Below are 24,457 nucleotides of genomic sequence, written 5' to 3' on the forward strand. Positions count from 1 at the left end.
GTGGGCTTCCTTTTTGCAGGATGGGAGGAGCACAGCCTCTGTCTTTGTTAGGGCTTGACATACGTCTGCGGTGATTTAAGGGCTCTCCAAGAGCAAGCTGCAGCAGCAGCGTCTGCTGGAAAGGGTGAGCATGTTTGTCGCATGGCCTGTGGTGGCCTTATGACCCGCTGCGCATCTCCCTGGCTGGAGCTGTTTCAGCTCTGAAGAAACTGCTCTTTGTCTCTGAGGTACAGTTCAGGGTTAATGTATTATTCCCCACCTTCTCTAATTTGTGATTGTCTTTCCTTCCCCTCCCCCTCCCCCCTCACCTGAATCTGTGTGTTGACTTTGGTCCTCTTCAGAGGCCCTTCTTCAATTGAACATACCTTCATTAACCTGCCTTCTCCTGAATGGGACACTGGGACCATCAAAGCATTGTCCACTCAGACTGGCAGTGGTTCTCCGGGTCTCAGGCTGAGGTCAGAGCCAGCTTGGTGTAGTGGTTAGGAGCGTGGACTTCGAATCTGGCAAGCTGGGTTTGATTCCTCACTCCTCCCCATGCAGCCAGCTGGGTGACCTTGGGCTCGCCACAGCACTGATCAAGCTGTTCTGCCTGAGCAGTGATATCAGGGCTCTCTCAGCCTCACCTCCCTCACAGGGTGTCTGTTGTGGGGACAGGACAGGGAAGGCGACCCGCTTTGAGGCTCCTTCTGGAGGCAAGGCCTTTCCCATCCCCTCCTGCCTGGTCCTTTCAATTGGAGATACCAAGGACTGAACCTGGGGCCTTCTGCATGCCTAACAGAGGCTCTGCACTTGAGTAGAGCCCTCCTCATGGAGTTAGTATCGTCAACTCAGACTGGATGCAGCTCTCCAGGTTCTCAAGCCTTTCACATTACATGGGAAACAGACGGGGTCAGAGAATTCACTGCATCCCTTGAAATGTACAGCTCTCTGAAACAGACACATGGAGCTGCCTTCTCCTGAATCAGACAATTGGTCCAGCAGATGGAGATGCCGGGGACTGAACCTGGGACCTTCTGCATGCTGACCAGATGCTCTACTATTGAGCCACAGCCCTTCCCATAGAATACATGAATGCGTGAATCTGCCTCATACTGAGTCAGCCCCTTATTCCATCAAGATGCCCTTCCCAGCCTTTTCTCCTGGCAACAGTCCTGTGAGGTAGGCAACCTTGATTGATAATGGCTAGCCCAAGGTCACCAGTGGCCTTCATGACATAGCGGGTGTTTGATTTGGACATCCTGGTACTCGTCTGATACTTTGGCAGGTCAGTCCTAAGATGAGCTGCATTAAGCGGGCTCGGAGTGTCACTGAGTTTAGGGTTTTGCCGCAATGCATGTGGGATATTCTGTGGCTGAATGATGTGAATGGCTCTTCAGCACTTGGAGGCCAACGTGGTGTGTGTAAGGCAGCACAAAGGCCTTTTTGTAGAGAGTGTATCAGTGACTAAGACAACAGCACCACAAAACACGAAATGGCAAAGTTGTTGACAGCTTAAGGCAGTGACGAGAATGGTTGGTACCAGGGTGCCAGAAGGCGCTCCCACTTGTAAAAATACCTCACTTTGTGCTGGATGACGCCGCTGTCATTTTAGACCCAGGGCTCTGCATCTGAATGGCACCTGATGAATCTAATTCTCTTAAATGTTGTTGTTCCGTTTTAATGCGTGCTTTTACCTTTATGTTTGTGAATCAGTGCTTTTAAAATGGAAAGCCTGTGCTAAAAAAAATAAAAGACTTTCCCCCCAGAAGAGATGTCAGCATAGATGCCAAGTTTCCTTCTCAAGGACGATGATCTATGTGAGGTTTTTTTTTTCTTTGCTCACAGTGGAGTTCAAAAGCAAAAGTCTCAAAGCCCTAGCTCTGGATCCTGCTTCTGTGTAGACTGTACCTATATATTTTCATAAAGATGACATTAGGAGACTTAATTAAGGTGGGCAACAAAATTTGAGTCCAATAGCTCCTTGAAGACCCACAAAGTTTTATGTGAGAGCCAGCCTGGTGTAGTTGTTAAGAGCGATGGACAATAATCTGGAGAACCAGGTTCGATTCCCCGCTCCTCCTCCACCTGCAGCCATCTGGGTACCCCTGAGCCAGTAACAGTTCTCTTAGAGCTCTCCCAGCTTTACCTACCTCACAGGGTGTCTGCTGTGGGGAGGGGAAGGGTAGGTGATTGTAAGCTGTTTTGTGACTCCTTTGAGTAGTTCAAAGCGGGGTACAAAAAAAAGCTTATTCTGGGTGAAGCTAAAAGCATGCATGCACACCAAACCCTACACTCAGAATAACACTTGGCTGGTCTTAAAGATGCCACTGGATTCAAATTTGGTTCCGTTACCAACCATGGTAGAAAATGCGATGCTGGATTAGAAGAGTGGCAAAATCGTAGCTTGTCTTGGCAGCCAAATACCTTGGGCTGGCCCGGGATGGGGGGGGGGGTTTACCATACTGAAAAAGTTGGGAACTACTACGTTTTTAAATTTTACTTAATTTGAGATATGTGCTGATGAGTGCCGCTTTAGTGATTTCAAACGGTAGAATTTCAGGTTGGCCTATGTGGTTGCCATGGACCTGCTGTGACAGAGGAAACAGAAAAATCACCCCAAACTTGTTTCAGGGAATGTCAATAGTCCAGTTGTATGAATTGCTGTGTCAGAATATCAGCCGCCCGTAGAACAGCGGGGGGGGGGGGGGCTGGGGAAAAGGTGGGAGTAGAGATGAATCAACTTGTCCTTTTGGCCATTGGGGGTCCCAGTTACTCCAGGGTGAGCCTTGAATACCTGCTGTTGTAGGAAAGTGCTATAATTCACTTGTGTGCGACAGATGGCATGCTGTCTCCCCTGAACCACTCTCCTTAAGTTGTCACATGCCTCTCTGTGTGGCTACGTCTATTGTGTGTGTGCGTGTGTGTGTATAGATCCCAGAGAGAAGGAAGGTGTTATGTCAGTCGCTGCTGCTGTAGGAATTGTTATTTCTTATGTACCAGAAACATAATGTGGAAAAAGAGAAAAACAACAACAATGTTCTATTTATTGTTCGGCGATATCTGCGAGAGCTCTGAAACAATCTTTGCGGAAGGCAAAGCGTTCAGCCGCACGGATTGGAAATCCATTGGGATCGAAGAGAGCTTTGCCCCTCAAAAGCGGGCCTTTAAGGTGCTCCAGCATAGCTGTTCTGTTGCTGGCCGGCATGACTTCCCTCTGAGCCTTACCCATTGTTCGCGGAAGTAGTTTGAACTACCAGAGGCGAACAAGAACATCCAGGGGGAAAAAAGAGAAAGGCACAAGAGACATAAAATCCTAGAGTTGGAAGGGACCTCCTGGGTCATCTAGTCCAACCCCCTGAACTATGCAGGACACTCACAACCCTCTCGCTCCTCCACTGTCACCTGCCACCCCCTTGAACAATAGCTTGTGGAACAGCTACCTTTCTTCTCTTAATGCTCAGGATAAATTTGTAGGATTGTTTTTAATGGAAAATCTTTCCATAAATGGAGGGGGGGGGCTGTGTGTGTGTGTTGTGTGTGTGTATTTTGGGTGTTAAGATGATGTTTCCAGATGGTGCTGTGAACACGGCCCAGATTTAACATCTTTCCTTCTTTCCTCAAGCTCTGCACATTCAAATTAGGTCACTGCATATATTGCCTGTTAACTAAGAAATGCTTTATGGCCGCGTAAAAGAAGGCAAAGAATTCTTCCACTTTTAGGGTGGGGACCTTTTTTTGGTCCTCAAGTCACAGCTGGCTTATGGTGACCTCGTGGAGTTTTCAAGGCAAGAGACAGAGGTGGTTATGCCATGGCCTGCCTCTCTTTGTGAGTCTGGATTTCCTTTGTGGACTAACATGGGTGACCCTGCTTGGCTGCCAAGGTATCTCCGGAACAGTTTTCATCTGCAGTAATAAAGATCAGGTTCACACAGCTATTTCATACCTCAGAGCAGCACCAAATATCCCTGAGGCCATGAGTACGTGGGAAAACATATTGACAGATCTATAGCAATGCCTGTAATAGCCCCCGGCTTTAATGTTTCATTTTGCGTTATTACTGACACATGGTAGTTGTCTAGTCCACACAAGGTTTATCACTGTGAAGGTATCTGTTGGGCTGTTTGAAACCATGTGTAGGCCAAAGATGGTGTGAATTGTCCTTCTCTGGAAGGGAGGCCTGTTGATTCCTGTGTTCAGTATCGTTCCAGATAGGTCAGTGAACTGGTGAAATTAATTTAGTTCAGTGTCATTTTTTTCAGTCCTTTAAAAATTAGGGGGGGATTGAATTCTCAAAAATCGCCTTCGGGACCATATTCCAAAAGATGTACAAGGAGATCCTTGACGGGGTGTTACCTTGAAGTTGACTTTTAATTAACATTTATAAGTTTTAGTCACCGTCCTGCATCACCTTCATCACCATTTATTTATTTAATTGATTTATATACTGCCCTCCCAGCAAGCCAGCTCAGGGCGGTGTACATCAGTTAAAAGATATGATGATCCAGTCAGTTCAGTTGAAAGCAAAAATTAACTAAGAGTTCTGAAACCAATCAGCATATTGAACAAATCCTATCAAATCCCGGTATCAGATGGCCTTCAGTTCTTCCGGAGCTGGTCCACAGTCAGGGGGCAACTTTGACTGGGAGGAGGGCCAGGGATATTAGAAATACTGGGTTGACTTATGAGCTAAAGGCTGTTGATTTGTAAGCTTCTTCTGGGAAGCTCAGGTTTGAGCACATGGATTTACTCCGTGTAATCTTCACTTCGTCCCAGAGTGGTCGCCAGCGGGCTTCATGGCCGGCCAGAATTTTGAACCTGTCCCCCTCTCCCGGTTCAATGTTCTAGCATTTAGACTACAGTAGCTCACAGACTGATGTCCTTGGCCCAATAATTATTTTGGGAAATAATAGAAAAGAGCCAGGGTGCAGTGGCACCTTCAAGATAGCTACATTTGTGATGGAGTCTGAGTTTCCGTGAGTCACCGCTCACGTCTTCAGAACCACCTTGCTTGAAATTTGGTATGCGTGCAGGTCTATCGGTTGCCTAAGAATTATTCATTGCTGTTGTGATAAATGACAAATTCTTTGGCAGCCAGACAAGTTTGCTTTTACCTGAACAACATGGAACCGGTTAAATGGAATTTTTAAATAAAATGCAGGTCCTTTTTAGGGGCTTCTTCCAAAGGTATCCTAGTGAAAGAATTAATAAGCACAAGGTAGAGAGAGATTTCTGCATTAGCAGTTCAAGGAGATACTCCCAAGGTCTCTCTAATGTCATTTTCCTTTTAAAATAACCTATGATGGTAATTGCTAAATACCTTGTGCAGGGGAATAGCCATTGTGCATATTCATCAGTTAAGAACATCAGAGAAGCCATGCTGGATCAGGCCAATGGTCCATCTAGTCCAACACAGTATCACACAGTGGCCCAAACTCAGGGGCCATCAGGAGGTCTACCAGGCAAGGCCAGAACTCCAAAAGCCCTCCCACTGTTGACCCTCCATGCGCCAATGGTTGGCTGAAATGTGTTTTCTTTGTGTTGATATCTGGCACCACTCCATCGGAAAAATCACGAATTCTTTTACTGCCAGGAGGGACCCTTCTGACCTCGAGGTTGTAGAAATATTTCAGAAAGGGCATAATTTATACATGAACCATACACATAAGAGCTTTTGACATCTAATCTTGATTTGCAGGCTCTTAACCTCATGTCTGTGCTGCTAATGCAACATGATTAGTGATTTTTTTTCCTTTTTGCATACTAGCAATAAAGAGAGATTTTTTTCTCTCTCTCCCTCCCTCCCTCCAATAAAGAATATTCAGGTAAAAACCTAAGTATTTAAAGTGAGGGAGGCTTGTCTGTCTGAGCTTTAAATCTAAACCTTCAATGTTTTCACTTTGTAGTCCTGCAAAATACTTCCCGTTTAACTTCTTAAATTAAAAATCACGTGAGGTGCAACAGCGCAAGAAGGGTGAATTGGAAATAGATGACTCCCTTAACTGTGGCTTCATTCGAATGGAAATGCTGCAGAGGAGAGGCTGCAAGGATCTATGGGTGCGTTAACATATTTGTTACGGAGGAACTATGATTCCTCCCTTTCCCCCCCTTTCATTTGGAAACTGCCTTGAAGAGCTAGCATGCAAGGCTTAAAGATGGTAAATAATAAATCAGCCCATTGCTTTCTACTGTTACCTCAAGGCTCCTGTGTGGTTGAAGACAGGCTAATTGTCCTCTTGTGTTTCGGTGTTCTGATATGCGTCTCTTGCTGGAATTGCTGAGGGATTTGGAGACTCTGCTACCTGGTTATGATGACATAAATGACTGTGTTAAAGCAATTAGGGGAGGTGATCCTCCGCTTAATTCTGATGGAAAGAAGGCGTCATTTTGTACCGTTATTATGACCCCCATAACGCACGGCGTCTGAATTTAAAATACTCCCATTTGGAGAATTGGCCCCAAAATGAGTGAGAGAATTCATATCAGGGACTGCTGGTCCCAATAACAGAATTATTTGGATTATATCCATATCTTTCTTTCAGTAACATGGCTACCGTTTTTCTCTCTCCCATAATAAAAGGATATAAAAACAGACGTGTCTGAGGTTTTGGTTATTGTGTTAGGAAATTCTACTTCCCGGTTTTTTAAAAGACTGCCTTAGAAAGCAATCCTGCCTCCTAAATGTTCTCTTACAGGATTTTTTTTTCTTTTTACTTTTTCAGATTCTGTGAGCACCATGTGAAAGCCAGAGCGTTCTGCTGCTGACCTCCACTGGATCACTCTAGTATGTTATGATCTTCCCACTGCAGTCTTTTCCTGTACATGGCAAGTTAGTCGATTGACATTTTGCTTATTGTGGGCAGGGGCTGGAGCGCTGTAAATGGGTGTGTCGTTTTGGCTTAATTTGATGATTTGTGGTGCAGGGATACCTGTGTCAAAGGGCTAAACCATTTTGAAGCACTCAACCAAAGAGGCACGACAGGTGAAGTTTGGTGCTTCTGCCTTAAGTAATATCAGAAGCCAAGACTCCTTGAGGAGAAATATATTGTGCCACCTAAGGGATGCAAGTGAGTTTCTACGCTGTGCATCACACTGTCCTTTGTCCCAAATTCCGACTGCCTCATTTGACTCTGCATATTCTCTTCATGGCACACAATGTACCTACCACTGTACTATCCCTTGCAATCTCCAGCACTGGCCAACTCTGGGCCTGGAGAGGCATACTAATTTGCGTAGCCTGCTTGGAGCAAGTGGAGGCATGACCTAACCAGTTTTGGAGGACTTTGCCCCACTGAAGAGAAGAAACCTTTAGGTATGTCCCAGTGGTCTGTTCTGCAAATTCTGATTTCCACTAACAGGTACAGAACTGACCAATAAGTGTGACTTGCATGATGACAGTCGCATCTTACTAGCCAGACGTACTCTAAATGTCCACCCCAGAAGGGTCTTGCAATCTCTTTCGGTGCTCTGGTTGTTGAAGAGTCTAATTACCTGCTTAAGGTAGGCTTAACCTTGGGAGTCTCAGGCTGGTTTGTGTATGTAAGTAATCCCAGGAACCGGTTCCTGTCTATAGCTACATCCTGTGGCATCGTTGAATGATATGGTGTTTGAAGTGGGAAGAAGGAGTTTCTTTCTTCTCCGTTGTGTATTTTATCATGGGCTTGTTGGGTTCTTTTGAGGACTGAGCGTGTTTAATAGCAGCCTTTGTGGCCAATAGGAAACTGGATGATAGCATCTAGAAGGCGCTGGGGGCCATGTTATGGACACCTCTTGCTGTGGCTAGCTGCCTGGACAGACTTTTGCTCTTGTGTTTCTGGTGTCCTGCGTGATAAGCCTAGTGGGGTCTTGTATGTGGTAATGGTGCCTTCCTTCTGCTGTATGTTTTGCAAAGATTCCCTTGGACCGTACAGCAAACAAGCCTGCCTCCGTCTGCCTCTTCTTCTCTAATCCAGGCCTCCCTAGGGAGTCCCACTTCACACTTTCAACATCATTGCTCAATACAACAAGAGTAGTATCGAGGTCCAATTTGGAGGAGACAAGCCCGGTCATCTAGGTCGGTCTGGCTCATGTCTCACAGTGGCTTCTCCGGCTTGGAGCAACGATTTCTGTTCAGAAGGTCACGTGTTATGAAACCAAGAGCAAATTGGTTGCCTGTAGTCTCTTCTTGGTTTCCCAGGAATTGGAGGCTCTTTATTGAACTTGCTCATGCGGCAATTTGGAAGGTGCCGTTTGGTTGGTGTTTCTCTTTTCCCTCCCTGCCTCTTCCTCTGTGGCTCGTACCTGTATTGAGCTCCTAGGATGTATGCTGTACAGTTGAACACCATTATTACCCAGTGTAGGATAGATTCTAGCGAATGGGCTCTTAAACGGTCCTTTGTATACATTGATTTTCTTTTGATGACTAAGCGAGCGGCGTCCACTTCAGGTTGTTGCTTGTTGTTCCTGTAAAGTGTGTGTTTTTTGATTGATCGTCCGAGGCTGCTTTTCCTTCTGTGTACTAAAGCAAATTACTATTGATGCTATATTTCAGAAACTGCTACCCTCTAGGAGACGCAGAGAGAATAATCCTACAAATGGTTTGAAAATTTTATCTTCAGGGCTTCAAACTGCTTAAGGACTTTCTTCTTGTTTTCCCTTTACAGAAAGTTTCATGTCAGTTTGTGCTTCTGGATGGAAAAATTAATTTTTCCCCTTCCTACCTATCATAAGCTGTTGCAAATGTGAGCGCATAAGGCATAAAGAATGTAGTTTAAGTGAGAAAATAAACACATAGCATACTCAAAAGATCAGCGTAATCCCAGCACCTAGAAACCAATGATGAAGATAATAATCTTGTAGTATTTTGGAAGCCTCAAGTCAATGGACTATTTAGATAATTAATTTATTGCCTCTGCAGATGTGTTCCATCTGGCTTATTACTAAAACAATAAACCAAGCGAGCAGGACAATAAACGCAAGGCACTAAAAACAAATCATGAGGAAGGCGGGCTAGAAATAGAAGTAAACGCAAAAGTCAATAAAAACAAGTCCAGTCAGTGAAATACATAATTGTGACACGCTTACAGCTGCCCAAGGAGGCCCAGACTGACCTGATCTCTTCAGGTCTTGAGACCTAAGGAGGGTCGCAGGCACACACCAGAAGCTGTCTTATATGGACACCTCAGAGCCTTGGTCCACCTCTGATCCTCTGGCCGGAACTGGGTGGCCTAAGCTAGCCTGTTCTCAACAGCGAGAGAAGCTAAGCAGGGGTCAGGAATTCCTCAAAGAATTCCAAGGTCACTGCCCAGAGGCAGGCAATGGCAAACCACCTCTGAATGTCTCTTGGCTTGAAAACCTTGTGGGGTGTCCATGAAGCCACCTGCACATAGTAGCTTCCTACTATTGCCTACAATGAGCAGTCCTAAATTGCTCTGTTCGGAAGATGCCTCCAAGGACTGAGCAGTCTCCACCGGATAGACAAGGAAGTTTGAGAAGTCAGCTAGGACAGCGAATGATTTGTGTGTTGTGGGGAAAAGCGGGGAAGAAGTAAGGAGGGTGACAGCATGGGTAGAGTGGAGAGCAATAAATAAATCTAGGCACTCAGTATAACTCTATTGGAAAGGATGGAGACCACCAAGACGGCTGGTAATGTGCTCCAAAGACCCTTGAAGAGAGCTCGGGTGCAATGAGGTATTGAACCAAACGTCACCGTGAAGCTAAGTTATGTGCCAATATTTGCCAGTGGCTTCGTGGGCTCTCCTCTGTCTTTGCAGCATTGTGGTGGCACATTTCAGGTGGGATTTCCAAGCAGTAAACATTTCAGATTGTAGCCGTAATTCTTCCGTGGAGCAAGACTAATGACTGCAAACCGTGCCTTGTCTCTGGAGTGCTTTCAGAATGCCTCTCTCAAGAGTAGCCTCCTTCTCCGAATATATCTTCTCTGTGACACGTTGGATTTCGTTGGTTTGGTGAAAAATAGTGCTGAGGCTTCTTAATTCTAGAAGTGGTTACTTTTCCCCCTTTGGGGCATTTAAACATTAGGTCTGACTTAAAAAAGAAAATGAACTTGCTTCTTGTGTGTTTGTAATGCTCAAGATCCCATTTTCTATCTCTAGCTGAGGAAAGGCTGCGTGAGATTGCTTGACCGTCTCTCCAGAAAGAAAACTAATTCAAGGGAAAGAGCCCAGGCTAGCCTGATCGTGGAGGCTATGTGAGGTTGGCCCCAGTTAGTACTTGGACAGCTTTGCATAGGAAGGTGATGTCAAGCCCCCTCTTGACCTCTCCTGAGTTTTCACGGCACACCTTGCAAAGAGTTTGCCTGCTAACACATTGGATTTTAATGCTAGGCACTCTTTTGTACTGAGATTTAGTGTGTGCCCCTTAAATTGTACGCACAATTAGCTAAAAGGCCCAGCGCAGCTGCATACAGGGGAAATACTTGCAAGGGTAAGCATAATGTCATGCATTGCTATATATCTTTTTCTCTTTGCTCTTTTCTTCATGCTGACTTAGTACAGGCAAAAAGCGGAAGGAAGAGAGCAAATTCCTAGATTTAGTTTGGGGGAGACTTTAATTCTGTGCAAGCAGAACATAGATTATATACTCTGCTTTTAACTCCAAGTGACTGGCAATTGCCTGCCCTTCCTCTCCCCACAACAGGCCCTCTGTGCTGTGGATGGGGCTGAGAGAGCTCTAAGAAAACTGCTCTGCGAGAACAGCTCTGAGAGAACTGTGACTAGATCAAGGTCACCTGCTGGCTCCCTGTGGAGGAGTTGAGCATCAAATCCAGTTCTCCAGATTAGCATCCACCACTCTTAACCACAACGCCATGCTGTGGCCTGAAGAGCAATGGGAAGGGAAGGGGGGCTCTGGGACCCACTTTTGGGTCCCGACCCACAGGCTGGGAAACACTGTTGTAGAAGACAGAGACGTTTGTTCCTCTTGAGGGTGGAAAGTAGCTATCAGATGAAACCCGTTCATTCAACCCTTTTTTGTGCTACTTAAGAGACTGGTTCTCGGTAGCACCCTTACAGCTGCATCCTTTCTTTTGTCAGTTTGTATAATGCCACTTTTCTTGGTTTTCTTGGCATATCGGCTGGGAATCCCCCCCTTTCGCTGAGGAAGCATCATCTGTTGCCTTTCAGCTTTGGTGTGAGTCTTAAGACCCGTGCGCGCATTCAACAGGACAAGGTTGCAAGTCTTCGAGAGCGATTGCTAATTGCAGGCGCTGAGATCAAATTGTGGAAACCAGACCACAACTTGAGATCTGCATAAGGACAGAAAGGTGAATCACGTGTCTGGATTAAGACCGTGGAAGTCTGGTCAGGATTCTTGGGGTTTTGTGGCCCTGATTTGAGGAAGGGGGTGGTGGTGCTTTTATTAACAAATATATGACATTTTGTCTTCAGCACAGAATAAGCAATACTTGCAGATCAAAGCTTCCTTAGATCTGTGACCTGCCATATCTCATGTACATGGTTTTCTTTATTTTATGCCATCCTGCTTTCAGCTCTAGTGATTATTCAAAATACGAGCAGTCCAAATTTCAAAATACGAGCAGTCCAAATTTCAGATGAATACGTTGAACGTTTTTTGGCACTAAACTCAGTCATTTAAGAATTTTGAATTCCTGGAGGTAGAGTTCCTACTGCTTCCTTTCTTTCCATTTTGTTTTGTACTGAACTCAGAGGTGCTATCATTGAGATGTGTACATAAAATCTCGGTCTTACACCTAACCTATCTTTAAGACATCTCCAATCTGACAGCACTTCCCAAACAGAGACAACCATGACGTTGCAGTTAGACATTGTTAAAATCAAAGTATAGAAATTGCATCCCTATTTTTTTTTAAATGTTTAAAGGTAGGTTTTAAAATCTCGAACTCTCTTTGCGTTCTTAAGGCAGCCTGCCCTAAGAAACAGCAAACAAAAGCAGACTAGAACACCATTTCCGGGGGGCAATCCTGTGAAATATGTTGTACTTCCACAAGCACTTTAAAATGTGGGAGCTTGTTTTATCCTGACTGTACTTGCAGGTTTATATGGTAGATAAGAGGGGGTTTCTTTTTGCTTGTTTTGTTTTTGGGTATCGCCTTCAAACCAAAGGACGGCCACAGCAGGCATCAGAATCAGTTCTTGAGCCTTACAAGCTTTAAGTTGCCCATGAAATGATTACTAAAGAGGTCTCTCTCTCTCTCAGAAGCTGTCAAAACACCCTGCAGATCTTTGTTGTGATGTAGAAATCTCAACAACTAGCTCTGTGCTGTCAGTTAATGCCTTTCTCCAATACACAAGTCGGCGTGTTTGTTGCTACAAAAGTTTTTATTTTTCCTTCTCGCCCCCTCTCTCTCTCCCCCTGTATTTCTGATCTGATTTCTTTAAAAACACCAACAAAACATTGGACTGTTGAATCGAATGCTGATGTGTAATCAATTATTTTGCCCAGGTTTCCTGAGGACAAGGTGTTATGATCTCAGCAGTTTTTTTCTCTCCAGTGAGGCGACTGTGAGCAGCAACTTTTAAGTACTGCCGAAATAGCTTCCTTCCTTCCTCTGGAATTGTGCCAGGAAGTGACCTACAAAATAACAGTGCCACAACACAGAGAACAAATGAATTGCGGGTACAAGCTCGTAGCCAGAGTGCCATGTTCGTTCAGTAACAGCAAAAGGTCCCCCCCCCTCCAAATCTTTATTCTCCATCATCCATCATCTCCAGCTCGAAGCATCATAGAGATTCAAAACCACAAGCAATTTCAGGTCCTGAACTCAATATCCTCTTCTTTGTACGTGCCTAAATAATAAAAAAAAAAAACCCACATTAGGAAACACAAAACATTGACCTTATGGGTATTAGAAACCGCAGCATTTCCCTTTTCAATGCAGTCTTTTGTTTCAGGTGGGGTTCCCCTCCCCTACCAGAGGTCTCAAGCACTGAAATCTTATCCCAAGAAAAAAATATTTAAGTTTATTTTCCCGTTGAAGAGTGATTTATAGCGAACTAGCTCAAATTAATACCCAGAAAACATGTCCATTTCCCATGGCAACACAGAGTTTGCGAACAGTGCAGGGGACGCTTGACAAATGAATCATTATTTGCTAGAATTTGAGACGCAGCCACTTAAAAATAAGTTAAAACCATCTTCCTATCGCTGCTTACATATAATTGCTTCAACCGGTGCAGGGCTGGGCAGCCATCTGTCTCACTGTCAGCCTTGACACTTCCACAACCTTTGACCGGTTCACTTTTGTGATAGTTAATGACTCTCCCAAGGGAAGAGAGGCCGCCATAAATAATGGATTCCATAGTAAGAGGTCTGGAGTAGCTTTCTAATGATGGCCGTGCTAACTGGTGGTCCTAGCTGCCACTTTCAAATATGTTCAGGCAGCATTCCTTGGCTTGTGCTTTCGTTCTCTTCCCTCAGTAGCTTCTTGTTCGCTCAAACGATTCGCTTTTCTTTTCATGGAATAGAACCTGTTCAACGGATGATGCGGCTTGCAGATTTGTCGTGGCTATCATGGATTTTATAAAGACGGAGCTCCAGAGGACCTCTAGAAGAAAAGCCATGTCCAACAGTCTGTACCACACCGTGGCCAAAACCCCAAGTGCCACCACTAGGAGGTCAACCACTGGGGCCAGAACTCCAAAAGCCCTCCCACTGTTGCCCCCCAAGCCCCAAGAAGACAGAGCATCACAGCCCGAGACAGAGTGTTCCATCTAGACCTTGGGGCCAAGAGCCACTGATGGATCTCTGCTCTGTTCATTTATCCAATCCCCGCTTGAGGTGGTCTGGACCCGTAGTCACCACTGCTTCCTGCAGCAATGAATTCCACATGGTCATGGCTCTTTGGGTGAAGATGGACCTCCTTTCCTATTTTCCTTGTCTAAAGGTGTTTTTAATATGCAAAATTTACCTTTGCAATATGTAAGATTGCATGTCTGAAGAAAAGAAACATGTGCCGTTTCCAGATTCCATTCGTTCAGTTCCTGAGCTGAATGGGGAGAGGGAGAGAGAGAGAGAGAGAGTTCGCATATACTGAAGCTTTTTTTCTGCTGCGATGGCTGCATTTTAAGATTGTGACACTTAAATTGTATACTCCAGAAACCCTGTAGAATTTACTGATAAGGAATGCCTTCACGGGCCATTGCCATCAACTGAAAAATGAATCAGAGAGGTGAGTTCCTGACATTGCATTTTTTGGGGGGGAGAAACTGGATGTTTCAGGAGATTTCTTCCTACAGTTAATAGGGCTGAATATGGCATTCCTGTAGCAGCGATGCCAGAGAAGCATAGGTGGGAAGATGGTCATGTTTAATTGTGGTCTCTCCCTTTTGCTACTTTCAGACTTTTGTACTAATTGGATTGCTTGCCCCAGTTGTTTGTTGAACCGGAAATTAACCTTTTTTTATCAGAGAGAATTTTACATTGCACATACATAAATAGAGTCTGTTTCGAGTTGCTGAGGCTTTTGACAGACTGAACTAAGTGTAAGATATGAAGCACAGACTAAACCCAGCGCTTGTAAACGTTCCAGGCTTGTACACAGTTTATTTGCCTTTGTGTGTGGGGTGGTGGGGTGGTGGTGGCGGGAAAGGGGAATATTGTTTCAGTTTGGTTCACATCATTTAAATTATTTATTTAAATTTGAACTGGATTAAAAAAAAACAACCCACCTTACGGTTTACCTGTTTATGCCTGTGACATACCACTCACTGATGGAAACAAGCGTGGGAAGGCTAGTTACCCAGTGGCCAAGCAAGCTTCCGTATTTTGGATACAAGGAAGGAGGCAGCTGCAAACATGGATATCCTCTGACAGCCACTGAAGTTCTGGTCCGATGGGTTCCACTTCTGCGTTACAGAGATAATCTGTAATCTAAATCCTGTAACTGATTTTAAAATAGGCTCACCTGCGGCTTTTGCCGATTCTGCGTTTAGGTGGCCAATGAGTAGGAGTTGCCAGAGATGCTGGAAAGCACTGTGCATGCAGAAACAACCGTTTTGCAGCTGTGGAGCGTGTTGTCACCATGCCCCTCCCACACACGAAAGTTGTTGGGGGAAAGTCGGCTCACAAGAGTGCACGGAGACTTTGTTCCGTCTTGGGAACTTCTCAGTGGTCCCTCACGTGGATGGTCCACGGGCGTGAGGCTTGCCTCTGGGCTACTGCAGAATCTTCTTGTTGGTACATTGCAGAATGTACCTGTTGGTACGTTGCCTGCTAAAAATAGACAGCATCACACAGCGGCTGAACTGAGTGTGGCGAGCGGCTGCCTACCCGTGGCTTCCTGTGTGTTATATGGCTGCGATTCTGAGCACCCTCCACACAGCAGCTGATTTGGGTGCGGTAGACTGCAGCTATCCCTGCTGAAATCAATAGTGCAATTGTGCCTTACCTGGAAGTATTTGAGCTGTCAATCTGTGCAGGGTTGAGGAATGGCTGACATCAGGGTTTCCCAACGTGGTGCCCGCCACGTTTTTGACAAATGGGTAGGGCCAAATGCGGTGTCCGCCCAGCTGGACTTCTGATTGGCAGTGCGGATAGTAAAAAGATAGTAAAAAGATAGTAAAAAGCAGGGTACCAAACATCAGCTGTTCTTTTTCTTCTGTGAACAATGGCTACAGGGAAGTGTAATCCTGGCTTTCCCCCCCGTTATAACCTAAAATGTCATTTGACAAACAGCAAACGCCAGAAGGGACCAGATCAATAGCTTTATTAAATTAAGGTACTTCTCAGTGTATGTGCAGCTGAAATTGGAATGCAGTCAGCCACTTTGGTAGAGTGTGAAATGTTGACATATTTTTAAGAATTAGAACAATCCCAGATGAATGAATGCCTGAGAAATCCATATTTCCCCCCTTTGGGGCCAAAGATACAAATGCTGAAAAATTGTGCTTAGGTTATAGTGTTCAGTAGCATAACCCCGCTCCCTGACATTTTGCAGAGGCCATCTTGGGAGTGGCCCAGTCTTCTCTGGCAGCCATTTGGGATTGTGACCACTGCTCTGTGTCAGGATTCCAAAAGTGTCCACAGGTGCAGAAAGATTGGGGACCCCCTGTTTGAGATGTCCTGCCGATCTGTCAAAGTGTGTCTGCGCCACTTCTGACTGGCTGCCCAAAAAGTATTTTCCCAGTCTGGCTTGTGATCTTTTGGATGTTTGACAGCCTTTCCTCCGTTTTTGCAGAAGAGAAATCTTTGTGTGTTTTTTTTTAATGCTATCTTTATCATCAAGTGGTCGAGCCAGAATGCAGGTCCAGGAATATTGCATCTAAAATGTTTATTTTCATGTCCCCAACACCTTTGATACCTTGCCACACTGTCTCCAAAGATGTAGGGGCAATTTAAACCATGAGCCATTCAGTGCAAAAAAACGAACGGCCTGTAATTTAATAATTTCTTCCGTTTTCAGAGCAGAATATTTAATCATTCAACAGACATGTCCTAGTTTGTGCTTTCCTCTTTTTATACCTTGCAGATTCTTTATTTGACATCATTATACAAAAGGTGAAAAGATCTGAATATATTATTTCCTCAAGGCCATTGCTAATATTAATCTGGCTACGTTTACTACCTTAATAGTAATTCCATATTTATAGTTTGCCAGGAACACTTTAATTGCCCTCTTAGATTCCTCCCTCTCTCTTTCCTGCCCCCTTCATGCCATCCTTCCTGCTTTATATATAATTTCCCTTTCCTTCCTTCCTTCCTTCCTTCCTTCCTTCCTTCCTTCCTTCCTTCCTTCCTTCCTTCCTTCCTTCCTTCCTTCCTTCCTTCCTTCCTTCCTTCCTTCCTCCCTCCCTCCCTCCCTCCCTCCCTCCCTCCCTCCCTCCCTCCTTCCTTCCTTCCTTCCTTCCTTCCTTCCTTCCTTCCTTCCTTCCTTCCTTCCTTCCTTCCTTCCTTCCTTCCCTTTTCATTACAGAGAAATAACTGAAAATGTGCAAACATTTTTGATTCAGTTTCCCAGGAGGGGAAGGGAAGCACCCGTTGGGAGGGGAAATGTACCTAGGATATTCGAGCCACGTGTCTAAAACCATAAGGAGTAAATGAGAGACAAGCGGGCAGATCCAGATGGGTCTCTGCATAACCTCTGAAGTGGGACTTGATGTTGACAGTATTCTTCCCTAGGCATTTTTCAGAGCGTAGGGTAGCCCCAGAATTATACCGTCTTCTAAAAATGCCTCCGGAGCTGATCTCTTCGTTTCAAGGGTTCCTAGAGGGTGGGTTTTCTGTGCTACTCACTGCAGCAGGGGGGGTCCGGAGAAAGCAGACGCTGTTATCCATTTCATCGGGTAATGAAATGATAAATGCCAGTCCTCTTGTGTGTGCGCGCATGTGCGTGTGTTTATTTTTTAAGCTCATTACACTCTTGCATCCGGAAAAGTGTTCATTTCACAAGGGGTCTTTGAGGGAACTGTTGTTTTGTTTATTAAATGCCAATTAACTGGGGGTTAGGAGCAGTCTGCTCTTGCCTCTTCCTCGCACAGTGCTAATTACAGCAGTCGCAGCTGTTGCTGCAGCCCGACAGAACCCGTGGAAGGTGGCGGCCATCATGCTGAGGGATGTAGGGATGCCAGCCTCCAGGCGGCGGCTGGAGATCTTCCTGAGTTACAGCTGACAGAGATCAGCTCCCCTGGAGAAAATGGCCACTTTGGAAGATGGAATCTGTAGCATTATATCCCATTGAAACCCTGTGTTCCTCAGGCTCCACCTCCAAATCTGGTGTTTCCCAACCTGGAGTTGGCGAATCTCCTTTGCTCAGTAAATTTCTGGGCAGAATGGGGCTTAAGCCAGAAGACCATGCATGTCAGGAAGAAGGTTCTGACTAAGGGAGCCTCCCACAGAGCTTGGCCCTGGTAGGACATTTGTAGTTACAGGCTGCGGCTTTTTCAATACGTATAATGCTAACCGTGCCCTTCTGAGTTCAGCGAGAACTGCCACAAGAGTGGCAAAGAGGAATAACTGCTAGAGACTCTCGAATCCTTGACTTGCCTTATTTTAGGAGCTGTGGCTGTTACAGTTACACCCCTAGTCTATTTAATTCAGGGGTCCCCAACCTTTTTGAGCTTGTGGGCACCTTTGTAACTCTGACACAGAGTACCGGGCGCAGCCACATAATGGCTGCCCCAGGTGGAGCCACCAATAAGATGGCTGCCGCAGGAGGTGGAGCCAAACACAAAAACGGCAGGGCCCCCGCGCTAATTCTTTTAGGTACATATAGGATGTATGTATGAATTTTGTGCTTTTCTACATTCATGTGCCGTTTTTCATTACCAAAAGCTCTCTAAGGGTCTCACAGCAAAAATGACACACTCCTGCCTTTTCTTCAGCCAGAGCTCCCCTGTAGGTATTGATCTTGGGTGTGTGTGTGTGTGTGTGTATGCGTGCACACAGGCATGTTCTTCCTCCCCTCCTATCCCCAGGCTATTTTCCCAGTCGATAGCAATTTCATTCTATTTCTGGCTTTCATATGTTCCCATTGTGCTCCAGTGTTTTAAGCAATGTGTTATTGGCCAGGTTTTTTTTTATATATATCAAAAGGATAAATTAGGCTATAGGACGGAATCTGTTTCTTTGGAGAGCTGAGCGGGACTCGAGATGCATCTTGTCTGTTTGCTACGAGGCCTGCAGAGCAGTATTTTGCCTCTTGCATTTTTGGCTCTGTTTGTTTTTTAGTCTTTCAGATTTCAAGTTGTCAATCTTGTTTGGCTTTATAGCTGCAGCGGCCGGCCACCACTACTTCCATGTGGCTGGACAAACCAAAGGGTACTTGAGGGAAGGACGAAGCTCTCAGAACCCCAGAGATGTGGAGTGTTTTGAGGGACCCGGGCCTGGAGACCCATAGCCCTATGTCTGTTCTGAGCAAACAGCTTCCGAGCGTTCTTCTGGCTGTGGGGAATTTTCTTCCTGGGAACCCAGGATGACTCCTAGGAGCCTTGAGAGAGAGAGAGTGGCCTGTTGTGTCCACAGCAAAGCAGTCACGTGAAGGGTGTTTTGTCTGCTGAACCTCACCAGTTTGATGATGACACAGCAGCATTGCAGCCCATAGTGATACCTTTAGATTGAGCCCTTTTTATGGAGTTAAAAAAAACAACCCTTAGAGAAGGCAAACTTTTCAACCCACGAACTGTGCTGCTGTTTTATTACACATTCTTCCTAATGGTTGGCCTCTTCTTCATCCTTGCCGAACGCCTGTTCAAGCACACTTCAAGCACAACTGCTCCAAACAGTCTTTGATGATCCGTCTTTTCTAGGTAAATTTAAAGAGGCAAAAAATAAATAAACATTAAAAAAACGAAACCTGCACTACATCTTTCGTGCATTCCAGTGTTGGAAGCTCTGAGGAATGTAAAACGAAGTTGCCTTCCTTTTATGTGCTTTCCTTTTTATTATTTCCCATTTAATTTCCACTGCATATTTCATTCCTTTTTTTTTTTTTAATGCGATCATAAATAGCAGCTCTCAGATTTGGTTATTTCCAGCAGCAGAAGCTATTCACAGGAGCAGTCGTTTTACAGCAAGTGGTCGTGAGACTTCCAAGGAGTAACTAAAATATGAAAAGACGGTGATGACTCGGGGAAATCTCAGTATGCAAACAGTATACCGGCTTCTCTCCATCTGCATAGCAGAGCCCGTGTTATTTCAGCTTGGGGTGGGAGGGGGATGCGATACAGTAATCCAATAAAGTCATTGCATTGTGAGGTGGCCTTTTCTTTTACCCGGAATGAGTTTTGTGTACCGAAACTTGCTTTTTAACAGAGCCCCAATAAGGATGGAAGGATGTATCATTCCCGTTTCTCACCGCTTGCCCTGACTTTGAGAGTTGCTTCCCAAGATACCACAGCCTGGCCCAACCAGGTCTTCCTTACCTGCTGATCTAGCTCGGGAGAGTTTGTCAGGTGTGGTCTACTCAGTTACAAACCTTTTCATTGCAGTTATAAGTGGTTTTTTTTTTAAACAAAGCTTACATTTTCCGAAATTAATGTCTTCCGGACCTGCTCTGCCTGTACTTGCTAGAGCATCTGTATACATACAGAAGGTCCCAGGTTCAGTCCTTGGCATCTCCAGTTGAAAGGACCTGATAGCAGGTGATGTCATAGACCTAGCTTAAGATCCTGGAGAGATGCTGCCAGTCTGGGTAGGCAATACAGGGTTTTGATGGACCGAGGATATACATCAGAAGAGCCCCGCTGGATTAGACCTTCTGGCCCAGCCTCCCATCTCATTCAGTGGCCAACCAGCTCCTCTGGAAAACTAATAACAGGGTATGGAGGCCAAGGCCTTCCGGCGCTGATGTTGCCTCCTGGCTCTGGGGTTCAGAGGCTGATCTTTAGTTAAGCACTGGAGTAAATTAAGGTAACCGAGCATCCAAAATAAGGAAGCCCTTGACGGGGGTGAGATTTGAAACAGGCTGCTGCTACCTTGTACCAGATCCAGTTAATCAATGTAATTAATCAGCTCAAAGCTTCAGTCTCTGATGAAGGTTTGCATCCGGACCGGTGAGCTTTGACGGCTTGGAAAGTTTCCGTCTCCCTGGAATGCAGGATCTCCGAATTCTCAGTTAGAGCCATAGTTTCTGTAATAAAAAAAAAGAACCCTCAATACATAGGGTTTAATTTGTGTCAGAGTTTGTTCCCCAACTCTGTTCCAGATTAGAACTGGTTCTGTTATACATGAAACAGTAAAGTGTCTGAACATGTGCAGAGTCCCTTTCCTTCCCCCTTGCAATCCGTTCTGCAGCACTTATATCTAATGGTCCCATTTCCCGTGGCCGCGTGACATCTTCCTCTCGCTCTTAACGAAATCAAACACTGAACTGTGGTTTTAAAAGTGAAAGGCTAATCCTATTGCTCTCTTTAATTACCTTTGCCAAGCGAAGCAATAATCAAATTAAGCGCTGGCTTCCAGAGAAGCCGACACGGGAGAGCGGTGTGAGGGAGGGATTTTCGGCCATTGTTTTGACGCATCTGGTGTTGCGTGTGTGCCGTGCTCCTATATTTCATAGCAAATGAAACCTTCTAGTCTTTAAACGGTTGTGTGCCTTTGCTACTGTGCGTAGTTAGGGTTGAATGCACAGAGCATTGGGTCTCCGCTCCTGCCTTTATCTAACCATTCCTCACCCCCTTTTCTTTCTGCCGTCTTCTGAGCTATTCAGCCCCCTTCCTTCCATGAAGAAGGAACATAGAAGACCTTCTCTCACATTGGTTTGGCCCCATAGGGTAAAAAGTCCTTGGATGCATGAATCATGGTACAAGTGAGCAGGTCGTGTCCATGTCTCTAAGAGGGCTTTTCCTCCTCCTCCTCCTCCTCCTCACTGCTCTTTTGACTCAAGATCAAGATCCAACCCTCTTACAGGCAGTCATGACAGCTAAATGCTTAGCAACTTGGTTTTCTGATCCTGATAAAGAACGGATGATAATTTTGAGATGATATATTCACACCATCTATTAACCTTTTGCTCAAACTGGACCAGATTTCGCATTCCAATAGGCCCGGTCCGTATTTAGAAGCCTTGGCTGAATGTCGCTGTGCTTACAGATTTGCCTTCCAGCGTGGCTGAAGGATCCATCTAAATGACAAAGCCTGAGCCAGCAAATGGGAAAGAGATGGGGGCGGGGGGGGGATTGCTTCTATCATCTCCTTCCCAGGCCAGGCACTTCCCTGCTTAATGCAATTAAACTACCCACCCTAAGCATGAAGGCTGGAATTTGGGGTCTTTCATTTCTTTGATTTTTCCCCCCTGCTTCCTTCTCTTCTGGGCAGCCTTCTCCTTTTGCAATAGACCGTGAGCGGCATCCCAGGAAGTTTGCCACATTAGGCAGCCAGAGAAGCAACAGTACAGAAAATGCATGGGATTAATTACTCATATGTGTAGCTGTGCCCTGGGTGTTGCTTCTCATTCACGGAGTATATCCATTGAGCGCAAGGCAGCCTGAGCCAAATGGAGGCGGTTCAGATACATGATTTGTATGACGAGTTAACAGCCGTTGTATTTCATTACAGATTTCTCAGGGGACGCCACTTCATTCACACGCTCGACTGTGATGAAAATGAATTGTCATCTTCTGCGAGAAGAAATGGCAGAGAGTCCGCCCGACACACGCTGCAAGGAACTGTGACTTAGTCGACCCAAAGTAAGCCCCTTGCGCCCCTTTAATATAGCACTAAGAGTTAGCTGTCCTCAGCCTTAACAACTGGATGCATGCTAAGCTAAGCTAAGACAGCTGCTGTATGCTCTTATCAATATATTGGGCAAATCAATCATGAAACGGGGCAAAGTTGTGCTGTTCACGTTAGACATATCCCCCAAACATGAGACAAAATGTCTTGGGTCTAGTTTCTGTGAGTTGTACTTGAACCCCAGAGCTAGGAGGCAACAACAGGGGAAGGCCTCGGCCTCTTTGCCTTGTTGTCGGTCATCCAGAGGAGCTGGTTGGCCCCCGTGTGAGACGGGATGCTGGACAGGATGGACCCCTGGTCTGACCCAGCAGGGCTCTCCTGATGAGCCTCCCCAAGTGATGTGCTCATTAGAAAGATCTGGGATGGGCTGCAGCCGTGTGTCAGGGCGCACTGAGCTCAAGACTCTGGGTGTGCATGTTGGGTGCAAAACAGTTTTAACTATGTCAAGAGATTAACAGCAACTTTGGAGGTCCAAAGACTTGGTCAACGTAACTATTAAAAATGTTCCAGTGCCATTTTCAATTCAACGACGCAGGCTAAGATCGATTCCTTGGGGAAAGTGACATCGTCCTTATTTTTATTTAAAGAAAATAACCAGAAGTTGCATTGAGCATCACGAATTGCTTTTACAAAGGATTTTTTTTTTTCGGGTTGTTGTTTTGGTACCAAGTGGGATAACATTCTGTTTCTGCTGCCTCCTACCAATTGTGATGTGTCTCTGCAAAAAAAACCAAACCAAACCCTCTCTTAGGACGTGGAGCTGTGCACAGCTGGAGGTCTTTTTACGGTCTGTGGCTACAAATCACAGGAGCGCAGGCCTCCAGACAAAAGTGAGGCTGCTCGCTCAGAGAAGCAGAACAGTTTCTCTTTTGGCCCCCATCCTCTCAAACCTGCGGAGAGCAATCAGCAGCGCTAATCAGACTTCGAGGGCTTCAAACTATTTTGAACGGAATATTTTTTGAAGCACATCAGACACGCTGGTGCTCCCGCTGCCTTTTCAGTCTCTTTCCAGAACTGGCGTGTTTATATTTCTCTTGGGGTTTGTTTGCTGTCAAGTCACAACTGAGTTACGACGACCCCATGGGGGTTTCGGGACGAGAGACGTTCAGGGTTGAGGCCTCTGCCTAGTGACTCTGAACTTCCTCCCATCCCAGCTGTAGACCAGACTGGCTTTCGAGGTCTGACGAGATCCTGCTGTCGGGGGCGGAAAGTGCTATTGAGTCACAACTAACTTAGGGCGATCCTGGAGGGCAGGGATCCCAACCAGGGCTCCCCAGGGGCTTTGTGAGAGCTCTCCAGGGCCTCCCTGGTCGTTCCCCTCTATCCTGCCGTAATGGACTCATCCACAAGCTATTCCTGGCTTTGCTGGCTGCTCCCATTGACCTGGAGGGGGCGTCCTCATGTGGTTACCGCGACTGGGAAAAGGGGCGGAGCCCGGACACCTCCTCCTGCCTCAAGCCGTCAGCGGCTCCTCCACAGTCAAAAGGCTGAAAAAGGCCATTGTACGGCTTTCAAGGCGAGACACGTTCAGAGAGAATTTGCCATTGCCTGCCTCTGTGCCGTGACCCTGCTTGGACATGGCTTTTCTTATGAGCACAGAGGTGTGTGTTAAAGGAAGGTTTGCAAAAGGGCGCATGCCTGAAGGTTTCTCTTCCTCGAATCAAATTGGCTCTTGCTGAAGGCTTTCAGGTTCAGTCCCCGGCATCTCCAGGTGGAAGGGCCGGGCAGGAGGTGACTCGCAAGACCTCTCCCCGAGACCCCGGAGAGCGGCTGCCAGCCTGAGCGGACGAGGCCGAGCCTGATGGGAACAAGGGTCTGATTCAGTATCCGGCAGCTTCGTGTCTTCTTATTCCTGCCTTGCCCTGCCCGTAATTTATTCTCCGTTCCTTCCGGACGAGTTAGCCTTCATGAGTCCAGGGAAGAGACGCTGAGGATGCTAAAACCATCAGGGCCTGAAATATCTTTGAGAATAAATTACAGACATTGAGAAAGATGGATATATGCATATGGCTTTGCATACATTATCTGAATACAGTAGGCACGTCCCCCTCCCCACCCCTGCCCAACCAGGGTCTGCATTTTCTTAACAGAGGGAGTTTTTGTTTGCCAGTTTTAGGCACCTCCGTTTTTCGACTGTTTTAAAACTACAGCTATACTGAAGGTTAATTGTAAATATCGTCACGGAGCGGTCTCCGTAATGCCAACAGTTCCCAATTACCTTTATTTTGGCTTGTTTGGAAAGCTCAGAGTAGATGGGTGGGACTTCTAAAGTTCAGCGAAGTGTGAGGAGATCAGTTTCCCTTCGTTCAGCATACTTTATTTCAGAGCC

At 45.8% G+C, this 24,457-nt stretch overlaps 1 protein-coding gene across 7 annotated transcripts in view; it reads left to right on the top strand.

Annotated features, from left to right (window-relative positions):
• OTUD7A (OTU deubiquitinase 7A) overlaps nucleotides 1-24,457 on the top strand; it is a 56,123-nt gene that overhangs the window by 2,796 nt on the left and 28,870 nt on the right. For 2 of the 7 annotated variants that reach the window (XM_077318396.1, XM_077318398.1), the window contains exons 2-3: nucleotides 6,702-6,763; nucleotides 21,952-22,082. The gene's annotated coding sequence lies outside the window, so the exon portion shown is untranslated. Of the gene's footprint in view, nucleotides 1-205; nucleotides 228-6,701; nucleotides 6,809-21,951; nucleotides 22,083-24,457 lie in introns of those variants that run through there. The other 5 variants (XM_077318401.1, XM_077318402.1, XM_077318399.1 and 2 more) reach the window with 4 other exon arrangements.

This window comes from Paroedura picta, chromosome 18 (genome assembly GCF_049243985.1).
Source record: "Paroedura picta isolate Pp20150507F chromosome 18, Ppicta_v3.0, whole genome shotgun sequence".
Taxonomy (NCBI): domain Eukaryota; kingdom Metazoa; phylum Chordata; class Lepidosauria; order Squamata; family Gekkonidae; genus Paroedura; species Paroedura picta.